General features: G+C 37.6%; 1 pseudogene; it reads right to left on the bottom strand.

The window, feature by feature from the left end:
* Positions 1 to 450: 450 nt before the first annotated feature.
* LOC102280328 (phospholipid scramblase 2-like) lies at positions 451 to 12,254 on the bottom strand (annotated as a pseudogene).
* Between the last annotated feature and the right edge of the window lie 238 nt (positions 12,255 to 12,492).

Raw genomic sequence — 12,492 nt, 5'->3', positions numbered from 1 at the left:
TTATGTTAATATTAGTTCTCAAATATACAGTGTTTGCAAAATAACATCACTTATTATGTGTGAAATAATTAGATTTAATAAAATATAATTTTACAGTATAATTCATTTAATAAGTCTTTCATTAATTTTTGCTATAAAAATGTAAAATAAATCAGAATATAATTCAAAATAGTTTTTCATAAGAAGTTTCATGTCTAAAGGTAAACAGTCCTATGCATTTCTCCCAAATACACAGTGAACAGTCAAAGAAAATGTATAAAATATTTATAAGCATGTGAACAGAAAATGGACCATTGTTTCAAACTGAAATCACATTCTGGGACTACAGATACCAAGAGTATTTCATATGTGGCATAATGACTTTCAAGAGAAAAAAAAAACGAGTTTTTCTTTTATACAGTCCCAGTTAATATAGACATCAAATTTTTTGATACTTTCATTACTCTGCTATCATATTCCTCCTGTCAAAAGTTGAATACAGCCATTGTTTTCATAAAACATGAAATCCTAGATAAAAACAAAAATACAGAAATGAATTTCAACAGCATAACAGAGATAATTCTGATGCAGAGGGATGCTAAGGGATCTGATGAAACACATTTATATATCTGTTAAACAAGAAAAAAAAACTATGAAAATTAAAAAGCCGTAGCAAGTCAATAGCTATATGAGCTCCACCTGCAGCATTTAATTTTAATAGCAATGAAATCCCATAATTCTATGCATTTTTTGATTACTGCAAGAATTAAATTCATCTTCTGGTAATTTCTCCTTCATGGATCACAGCCTTGTCATGGCAAAGGGGCTTGTGTACTCAGTGAAGCTGAGTCATGTCATGCAGGGCCACCCAAGATGGACAGGTCATAGTGATAAGTTCTGACAAAACATAATCCACTGGAGAAGGAAATAGCAACCCACTCCAGTATTCTTGAAGGGAGAACCTTATGGACAGAACGACAAGGCAAAAAGATATGAAAATGAGCCCTCCAGGTCAGAAGGTGTCCAATATAGTACTGGGGAAGCTGAAGGCAATAACTAATATCTCCAGGAAGAATGGAGTGGCTCAACCAAAGCAGAATTGATACTCAGTTATGGATGTGTCTGGTGGTGAAAGTTAAGACTGATGCTGTAAAGAACAGTATTGCATAGGAACCTGGAATGTTAGGTCTGTGAATCAAGGTAAATTGGACATAGTCAAACAGGAGATAACAAGAGTAACATTGACATCTTAGGAGTCAGTGACTAAAATGGACAGGAATGGGTGAATTTAATTAAGATGATCATTATATCTGTTGTGGGCAAGAATATATTGTGGGCAAGAATCACTTAGAAGAAATGGAATACCCCTTGGGGTCAAGTTCAGTTCAGTCGCTCAGTTGTGTCCAAATCTTTGCAACCCCATAAATCGCAGCACACCAGGCCTCCCTGTCCAGCACCAACTCCTGGAGTTCACTCAGACTCACGTCCATTGAGTCAGTGATGCCATCCAGCCATCTCATCCTCTGTCATCCCCTTCTCCTCCTGCCCCCAATCCCTCCCAGCATCAGAGTCTTTTACAATGAGTCAACTCTTTGCATGAGGTGGCCAAAGTGCTGGAGTTTCAGCTTAAGCATCATTCCTTCCAAAGAAATCCCAGGGCTGATCTCCTTTAGAATGGACTGGTTGGATTTCCTTGCAGCCCAAGGGACTCTCAAGAGTCTTCTCCAACACCACAGTTCAAAAGCATCAATTCTTCGGTGCTCAGCCTTCTTCACAGTCCAACTCTCACATCCATACATGACCACTGGAAAAACCATAGCCTTGACTAGATGAACCTTTGTTGGCAAAGTAATGTCTCTGCTTTTGAATAGGCTATCTAGGTTGGTCATAACTTTCCTTCCAAGGAGTAAGTGTCTTTTAATTTCATAGCTGCAGTCACCATCTGCAGTGATTTTGGAGCCCAGAAAAATAAAGTCTGACACTGCTTCCCCATCTATTTCCCATAAAGTGATGGGACCAGATGCCATGATCTTTGTTTTCTGAATGTTGAGCTTTAAGCCAACTTTTTCACTCTCCCCTTTCACTTTCATCAAGAGGCTTTTTAGTTCCTCTTGACTTTCTGCCATAAGAGTGGTGTCATCTGCATATCTGAGGTTATTGATATTTCTCCCGGCAATCTTGATTCCAGCTTGTGTTTCTTCCAGTCCAGCGTTTCTCATGATGTATGCTGCATATAAATTAAATAAGCAGGATGACAATATACAGCCTTGACGTACTCCTTTTCCTATTTGGAACCAGTCTGTTGTTCCATGTCCAGTTCTAACTGTTGCTTCCTGACCTCCATACAGATTTCTCAAGAGGCAGGTCAGGTGGTCTGGTATTCCTATCTCTTTCAGAATTTTCCACAGTTTATTGTGATCCACACAGTCAAAGGCTTTGGCATAGTCAATAAAGCAGAAATATATGTTTTTTCTGGAACTCTCTTGCTTTTTCCATGATCCAGTGGATGTTGGCAATTTGATCTCTGGGGTCAAGAACAGAGTTCAAAATGCAGTACTCGGGTGCAGCCTCAAAAATAACAGAATGATCTCAGTTCATTTTCAAGGTAAATCATTCAACAGCACAGTAATCCAAGTCTATACCCAACCACTGATGCTGAAGGAGCTGAAGCTGACAAGTTTTGTGAATATCTACAGCATCTTCTAGAACTACCATTAAAAAAAAAAAAAAAATGTCCTTTTCATCATAGGGGATTAGAATGCAAAAGTAGGAAGTCAAGAAATACCCTGAATGACAGGCAAGTTTGGCCTTGGAGTACAAAATGAAGCAGGGGAAAGGCTAACGGTGTTTTCTTAAGAGAAAATCCTGGTCATAGTAAGCACCCTTTTCCAATAAGCAAAGAGAAGACTATACACATGGACATCATCAGATGGTCAATACCAAAATAAGACTATGTTATTTGCAGCCAAATATGGAGCAACTCAACACAGTCAGTAAAAACAAGACCTGGAGCTGACTTTGGCTTAGATCATAAGCTCCTTCTTGCAAAATTCAGGCTTATATTGAAGAAAGTAGGGAAAACCACTTGGCCATTTGGGTGTGATCTGAATCAAGGCTCTTATGATTATACAGTGGAATGACAAATATATTCAAGGGATTAGGTCTGATAGAGTGCCTGAAGAATTATGGACGAAGGTTTGTAACATTGTAGAGGAAGTGGTAATCAAAACCATTCCAAAGAAAAAGAAATCCAAGAAGGCAAAGTGGTTATCTAGGAGGCTTTACAAATAGAAGAAAGAAGAGAAGTGAAAGGCAAGGGAAAAGGGGAAAGATATACCCAACTGAATGTAGAGTTCCAAGAACAGTAAGGAGAGATAAGTAGGTCTTTTTCAATGAACAGTGCAAAGAAATAGAGGAAAACAACAGAATGGAAAGACTAGAGATCTCTTATCAGAGATATCAAGAGAACATTTCATGCAAGGATAGCCATGATAAAGGACCAAAACAGTAAGACCTAACAGAGGCAGAAGAGATTAAGATAAGGGGGAAAGAATATACAGAAGAACCATAGAAGAAAGGTCTTAATGACATGGATAACCATGATGGTGTGATCACTCATCTAGAGTCAGACATCCTAGAATGTGAAGTCTAGTGGGCCTTAGAAAGGATTACTGCAAGAAAAGCTAGTGGAGGTGATAGAATTCCAGCTGAGCGATTTAAAGTCATAAATAATGATACCGTTAAAGTACTGTACTCAATATGTTAGCAAATGTGGAAAACTCAGCAGTGGCCACTGGACTGGAAAAGGTCAGTTTTCATTACAATCCCAAGGAAAGGCAACGCCCCAAAATGTTCAAACTACTGCACAATTGTGTTCATTTCACATGCTAGCAAGGTTATGTTCAAAATCTTTCAAGCTGGGCTTCAGCAGTACGTGAACCGAGAACTTCCAGATGCACAAGCTGGGTTTCAAAGAGAACCAGAGATCAAATTGCCAGCATTCACTGGATCTTAGAGAAAGCAAGGGAGTTCCACAAAAACATCTACTCTTGCTTTATTGACTATGCTAAAGCCCTTGATTACTTGGATCAAAAAAACTGTGTAAGATTCTTAATGAGATGAGAGTACCAAACCACCTTACCTGTCTCCTGAGAAAACTGTATATGAGTCAAGAAGCAACAGTCAGAACCAGACATGGGACAATGAACTGGTTCAAAATTGAGAAAGGAGTATTACAATGCTGTAGGAGTATGACAATAAGTATTGTCACCATACTTATTTAACTTCTATGCAGAGTACATCATGGGAAATGCTAGGCTGGATGAATCACAAAGTGGAATCAAGATTTATGCAAAGAATATCAGCAACCTCAGATATGCAGATGATACCATTCTAGTAGCAGAAAGCAAAGAGGAGCTAAAGAGCCTCTTAATGAGAGTGAAAGAGGAGGGTGAAAAAGTTGGCTTAAAACTTAACATTCAAAAAACTAAGATCATGGCATCCAGCCCCATCACTTCATGGTGAATAGATAGGGAAAAAGTGGAAGCAGTGACAGATTTTATTTTCTTGGGCTCCAAAATCACTACAGACAGTTACTGCAGCCATGAAATTAAAAGATGCTGCTGCTTAGAGGGAAAGCTGTGACAAATGTAGACAGCATATTAAAAATCAGAGACATCCATTTGCTGACAAAGGGCCATATTACCAAAGCTATGGTTTATCCAGTAGTCATGTATGGATGTGACAGTTGGACCATAAGGAAGCTGAGTGCCAAAGATTGATGTTTTTGACCTGTGGTGCTGGAGAACACTCTTGGAGTCCCTTGGACAGCAAAGAGATCAAACCAGTCAATCCTATAGGAAATCAACCCTGAATATTTATTGGAAGGACTGATTCTTAAGCTGAAGCTTCAGTACTTTGGCCACCTATGCAAAGAGCCAAAACATTGGAAAAGACCCTGATGTTGGGAAAGTTTGAAGACAAAAGGAGAAGTGGGCAACAGAGGATGAGATGGCTAGACAGCATCACTGACTTAATAGACATGAACTTGAGCAAACTCCAGGAGATAGTGAAGGATAGGGAAGCCTGGTGTGCTGCAGACCATGGCGGTTGCAAACAGTTGGACATGACTTAGCAACTGAACAACAATAATACATAGGTATTATTATCATCATCAGAGCTAAAAAACTTTAGTTTTATATCATCATCAAATAGCCAGTCAGTATTCAAATTCCCTGGATGCTCTGTTAATGTGTTTTTACATTGATTTGTTCAAATCAATATCTAGACATGCTCCACAAACTGGGTAAGGTTGATGTCTCTCTACTTTTTTCATTTTATTTTTCTTTTTATCTTCCTTGACAATTATTTGTTCAAGGAAAGGGCCCTGTTTGCTATATATCCTCTTTTTGGTTTTTCCTGATTGGATTTCCAATGACTGTTTAAGATAGTTATCTATTGATTGCAAATCTTGTTTGGAAACTGGAATGACCTGGGAGCCTAATCAGCTTAAAGACTTGTTTCCACCTCCACAGATTTTGGTTTACTAGATGTGGGCAGTCTTGACATAGGGAGTGTGAAAGCTACCCAGGCATTTCTACTGTACAGGAAGGGATTACAGAAAAATCATTGCTCTGTCTCAGGCGTCTTTGACCAGATATGAATTTATCTGAGGAGTTTTATCTGAATTTGACCAGATATGAATTTATCTGAGAAGCCTCTGATGCTAAGCTTCTGACTTAATTGAACTGGGGTATGATATGGTATTTGGGGTTTCTGAACCCTCCCTATATGATTTAATGTGAAGATAAGGTCTGGTTCATTGCTTTATCCCATGTATTTCCTCTCAATTTGCAATTTGATCTGATGGCTTGATTGGATGTATACTCATTGCAGATTACACCTTATATTACATGACTTAATAGTGAATCAAAAGGAAACCTATCTGTTTCTCTGAGTTTTATCCTATGTAAGCTCATATTTAAAGTATGCCCACATAACTAATTTTGAATTTTTAATACAAGCCCCAAAGACTAGGGCCTCTCCTTAACATATAAGGTCTTTCTGTTGACATGTGAAACTAAGTAGAGGTTCCAGAGAGAACTAGTCACCTATAAATCCACAGTATCAGGTGAAAATGGAATTTAAGAGCCAGAATTAAATAAATACTTTTGGGGGTAAAAAAGCTATAAATTTAAGAAGCTCATTCTAAAATGCACAATTTACTGAATAATTTAAACCTGATACTAGAGAAATCATCTACAGCCAAAATTAGTGAGAACAGACTTACAAGGAGAAAACACATGCCAAGTATCATAGCTTTCATTTTCACATCAATGTCCGCAGGAAACTGGATGCCAAAGCTACTTTAGTGTGTAAATATTTCTCTCATAATCTTAGTAAACTGCTTGGAAATCTTGCCAACCACATTTTTTCCATCAAGAGATTTAATCTAAATTGAAAAAGGAGACAGTCTTAAAAATTCTAGAAAACTTTAATCTGCTTTCAAAGTTGGATAAAAATGAAACAGATATACTCTTAAAATCACATGCCAAATGGAACTGTGTATATTATGATCCATTAGATGCATACAGATATTTGCATCTGTCTATAGATACATGCTCAAAATTCTCCAAGCCAGGCTTCAGCAATATGTGAACTGTGAACTTCCAGATGTTCAAGCTGGTTTTAGAAACGGCAGAGGAACCAGAGATTAAATTGCCAACATCTGCTGGATCATCAAAAAAGCAAGAGAGTTCCAGAAAAACATCTGTTTCTGCTTTATTGACTACGCCAAAGCCTTTGACTATGTGGATCACAATAAACAGTGGAAAATTCTGAAAGAGATGGGAATACCAGACCACCTGACCTGCCTCTTGAGAAACCTATATGCAGGTCAGTAGGCAACAGTTAGAACTGGACATGGAACAACAGACTGGTTCCAAATAGGAGAAGGAGTACGTCAAGGCTGTATATTGTCACCCTGCTTATTTAACTTATATGCAAAGTACATCATGAGAAACGCTGGGCTGGAAGAAACACAAGCTGGAATCAAGATTGCCGGGAGAAATATCAATAACCTCAGATATGCAGATGACACCACCCTTATGGCAGAAAGTGAAAAGAAACTAAAAAGCCTCTTGGTGAAAGTGAAAGTGGAGAGTGAAAAAGTTGGCTTAAAACTCAACATTCAGAAAATGAAGATCATGGCATCTGGTCCCATCACTTCATGGGAAATATATAGGGAAACAGTGGAAACAGAGTCAGACTTTATTTTTTTGGGCTCCAAAATCACTGCAGATGGTGACTGCAGCCATGAAAGTAAAAGACGCTTACTCCTTGGAAGGAAAGTTATGACCAGCCTAGATAGCGTATTGAAAAACAGAGACATTACTTTGCCAACAAAGGTCCATCTAGTCAAGGCTATGGTTTTTCCTGTGGTCATGAATGGATGTGAGAGTTGGACTATGAAGAAAGCTGAGCACCGAAGAATTGATGCTTTTGAACTGTGGTGTTGGAGAAGACTCTTGAGAGTCCCTTGGACTGCAAGGAGATTCAACCAGTCCATTCTAAAGGTCAGCCCTGGGTGTTCTTTGGAAGGAATGATGCTAAAGCTGAAACTCCAGTACTTTGGCCACCTCATGCGAAGAGTTGACTCATTGGAAAAGACTCTGATTCTGGGAGGGATTGGGGGCAGGAGGAGAAGGGGACAACAGAGGAAGAGATGGCTGCATGGCATCACCGACTCGATGGATATGAGTCTGAGTGAACTCCGGGAGTTGGTGATGGACATGGAGGCCTGGCATGCTGCGATTCATGGGGTTGCAAAGATTCGGACACGACTGATAGACTGAACTGAACTGAACTGATAGATACATGAAAAATTATTTCTTTGCTTTAGAGGACTTACATAAAAGTAGTTTTGCTGAAAACTTAACATTAAGACAGACTTAATAAATGAGTTAAACTGATCAAAATAAATGTTAAGTGAAAATGATATAAATATGAAATATTTCTTTGATAAATTTCTAGAAGCCATTGGGGGAGTGGGGTAGTAAATGGAATGCCCATCTGAATTCTAATTTAAGACAAGCACAGAGGCTTGATATAGGGTGATTGTTTAAATATGATAGAAGGCCTCATTATCATCTACTGTCAGTAGGAAAATGTAAAATGCCAAAAGCCCAGAAAAGAGGACTGGCAGTTTTGAGTGAAGGTAGGTAACCAATAATAACTTGATGGGATGCTCCAGCTCAAAACCTGGGGTAAGACTGGACAACAGAATGGTGCTTAACAATAAAAGAGGAATGATGTATAGAACAAAAAGCTCCAAAGTAAAATCTTTCTTGTTTTTTAATTTATTTTTAATTGCAGGATAATTGCTTTACAATGTTGTGTTAGTTCCAGATTTAGATTTTTGTCCCTTGTGTGGAAATTTGGATGCAGCTGAACAGATTTTATGGTTTTCTAAGAGAATCATTAAGATTAAGTTATAAAACACTGAACCTTTATATTATGCATTTGTATCTGAATAATATAAAAGCTATAAGGCTAGACTACCTGCTGAAAAACTGCCATGATAGAATTTATTCATGTAGTAATAAATATACAAATATATTGTGGTTTACAGGACCATAGAAAGCATAACTGTATAGTATGTCTTACTGAATTTTTGTTAAAATTTTCTTTGCATACATGAGCTTTTCAAAGGAACTTAAAGAGTCAGAGCTCCTGAAAAGGGTCTAGAGCACTGGAAGTCTGTTTCATACTAAAGGAAAGATTAAATGCTTTGGCAATCAGATTTAATAACAAGGCTAATGTTCTTTTTTTGGGCTTCCCTGATGGCTCAGTGGTAAAGAATTGAATCCCCTGCCAATGCAGGGTCAGGAAGATCCCTTGGTGGAGAAAATGGCAACCCACTCCGGTATCGTTGCCTGAAAGATCCCATGGATGAAGGAGCCTGGCAGGCCACAGTCCATGAGGCCTCAAAGAGTCGGACATGACTGAAAACACACAATGTTCTGTTTTGAATGATAATATTCAGTGCCTCCATACAAAACCCACCATGTTTAAATGTTAGATATTTTGCTTATGTTTATTTGACTGTAAGGCTCTGCCGCTCTTTTTGCCATTTAACATAATCAACACTGACATCTAATTAGAGCAATAACTACCTTTCTGACCAAAGTTAAATACATGAGCACATTATCATCCTCTTGAGATGTCAGTATACAAATATTTAATATATTTGTAACATCTTACAAAATTATATTATCCTTATATTAGAAAAGCAAATCCTATAAATATATCACATCTCTTACCTTATATTCAATATTTCCACAAAAGTTGCACACAAAATATGGGCCTATAATTCTTAGAATGTCCTTTTTATTTTCATTTTGAAGTGTAAACTTTGGCAGACATGGGTGCCAGGTCTGTGTAACATAACCTATTGGTATACCAGGAGGAGCATAGATTTCTATCTACAAAAACAAGAGAGTAAGGTAATATGTAATTATCATCATCATTGTAACAATGTCTGATAATCCCTTTCATTTATTGAGTAGTTTTTTTCAATTAATAATATTATTTTCTCCCACCTTCACTGAGGTACAGTTGGCACACAAAATTAGTAATATGTTTAAAGTGCATGATGCGATGGTCTGTTATACAAACACATTGTAGAAAGATTACCACAATTAAGTTAAATGAAACAATCATCACCTCACATGGGTAAATTTTTTTTTTTTTTTTGTAAGAACACATGAGATCTATTTCCTCAAATTTCAAGTATAGAGTATTATTAACTGTAGTCCTCAGGCTGCATATTAGATCCTCAGAACTTATTCATTTTATCACTGCAAATTTGTAGTGTTTGACTTAACATACCCCGATTCTCCCACCCACCAGTACCTGGCAATTACCATTATGCTCTTTGTATCTATGAGTTAGACTTTTTTTTTCCCCCAGATTAGACATATACATAAAACCATACAGCATTTGTCTTTTTAATCTGACTTATCAATTAGCACAATACTTTCAGGTGCATGTATATTATCACAAATGGCAAGATTTTCTTCTCTTTTTTTGGCTGAATAATATTTTATATTTGTATATATATGTATGCACATGTGTGTGTGTGTGTATATATATATATATATATATACATCTCACATTTTCTTTATCCATTCACTAGTCAGTAGACACTAAGGATGTTTCCATATCATGGCTACTAAATAAGGGTTCAATAAACACATAAGTACAGAAATCTCTTTGAGAACTTGACATTATTTCCTAAGGATATATACTCAAATGTTGGATTGCTGGCTCATGTGGTAGTTCTATTTTTAATAATCTGAGGAGACTTGATACTCATCTCCATAATGGCTATTTACATTTCCACCAATATACAAAATTTCCCTTTTTTCTATTGATACATCCTTGCCAACATGTCTTTGTGATAACAGACATTCTAACAGGTGTGATGTAATATATCATTGTGGGTTTGATTTGCATTTTTCTGACCAATAGTGATTTTGAGCAGCTTTTCATATATCTTTTGGCAATTTGTATGTTTTCTTTGAAAAAGACATTTCTTTAATGTCTATTTAAATCCTTTGCTCATTTTCTGAGTGCAAAATGCTGCCCTATGCACCACTTAATTCACACTTCATTCTTAGCAGGTTTGTCCTATTATTCCTATTTATAGAGGAAGTAACTGAGGGACAGAGAGGTAAATTAATTAGTTTAAGTTTCCCCAGCTGCAAAGTGGAAGGGATGAGACACAAACTGCACACACAGTCTCCACTTTGAAGTATGGCCTCCTATATTTCAAAATGTTCTTTATTTCATACTTATGAAAAATATCTAAATTATTAAAACTCTTAAACTCCTTTATAAACAGTAGTTTAGCATACAAATGGAGCTCTGATCCCTGGGACAATGTTCCAATATGAGTGGCAATAGTGGTAGGACACAAAGAAAAACAGGGCCTGGGATCTTGGCTCTGAACCCTAGGTGGGTGACCTTGACCTTGAGTATCCCAGCATGTTCATCTGTAAATAAGGACTTCTTAGACCTATTTTTAAGACCAAAAGTATAATGTATGCTAATGTGCCCTACAAATTGTAGAAAATATTCCATCAAACTCTCAATTTCGCCTTAGCTATTTTTATGAGTATTGTTATATCTAAAGTAAGTGACATGGGAAACAAAATTCAGTATAAATAAGTTAAGTTATCCTTTCAAAAGAAGTGCAGTATTAGACATCAAATGTCTATGTGCTTGTAGCTCTGTCTGCCCTGTTCTCACAGCTACCCGTATGGATGCCTGAGTGACCCAGGCAGTGCTGGTCTCAGGCCAGTGGAAATACAGGCAAAGGTCAACTTCCCATAAACACTCTGTGCCCTGGTGCCCCCTGCCCCGCCCCGAGATTCATGTTCTCTGTCAGAGGGCTGTCAAGTTCTATGAAAGAGAAACCTGGCCTTTACAGGCCTGAAGGTGCTCACAACACTCAGATATAATTTTTTTTTTTTTTTCAAATAGAGAACTGAAAACCACAGGATTTGAGATTTCTTAGAGGGAGCCTTCCTTGGGTTAGCTCCCTATAAGTTGGCTAAAATTATGAGATGAACACCTCTGTTCTTTTCCTCACTTTTCTGTCCACTTGCCTCTGGGCTGGCATTCAAAGATATCCTCTATGGAACCCTCCTCTAGGTTTGGGCAGGCCCTTGTGGTGATTTCAGGTGAGGGACTTGACCCAGGTGCCCTACATTTTCAGCTCTCCTGAAGATCAAGAAGTCTGGTCTCTGAGATCTCCGATCCCACCCCAGAGGGCATGCTGCTCAGGAATGTGCACCTAACTGCTTACTCTTTTCCACCTGCCTCCTTCCTACAAGTTACTCTCAAGTATAAACCAGCAGCTGGTATACTCCTTTTCCTTTAAATCTCATATGATTATGTAGTTCAATGACAGGGTGAAAATTCTTGCTGACCTGCTTTACAAAGTACTCAGGTAATTGCTTACTGACCTCCTGCAAGCAGCAGGGGAAACAACAGCTGGAACACCGTAGTGGTCTCTTCAGAGTTATGACTTCTTGGCCCTTAAGATCATGAATCCTCATGGTAAAGGGTCTATAAGATCCATAGCAAAGTCGAGTACACAAAGCAGTATCCTCTGTTGCAAAGTATATTCTCTGTCCATGGCTGTTCTTGATTTCATATCTGTTATTGGTTTCATAACTTATTATGACTAAAATCATAGAAGAGGAAGCCATAATCACCATTTTAAAAATATTTTGAATCTAAATATTTTAGACTTACATATTTTTAGACATTATATTTCTTGGATAAATAGAAAAAGGAAAAGTGTTTAGAGATGATCTAGACAGAGAAAAAAAGGCAAAGAAAAAAAGGAGGAAACTGGAGTAAGGTACTGAGAAATTAAGAGTATTTATGTGAGACATGGAAGAGAAAACAGCTCATATCTTCCTAATTCCATAGACCACGTCAGAA

This window comes from Bos mutus, chromosome 1 (genome assembly GCF_027580195.1).
Source record: "Bos mutus isolate GX-2022 chromosome 1, NWIPB_WYAK_1.1, whole genome shotgun sequence".
NCBI lineage: Eukaryota > Metazoa > Chordata > Mammalia > Artiodactyla > Bovidae > Bos > Bos mutus.
Note: the sequence above shows the minus strand (reverse complement) of the source record. Positions and strands in the feature narration are given on the sequence as shown.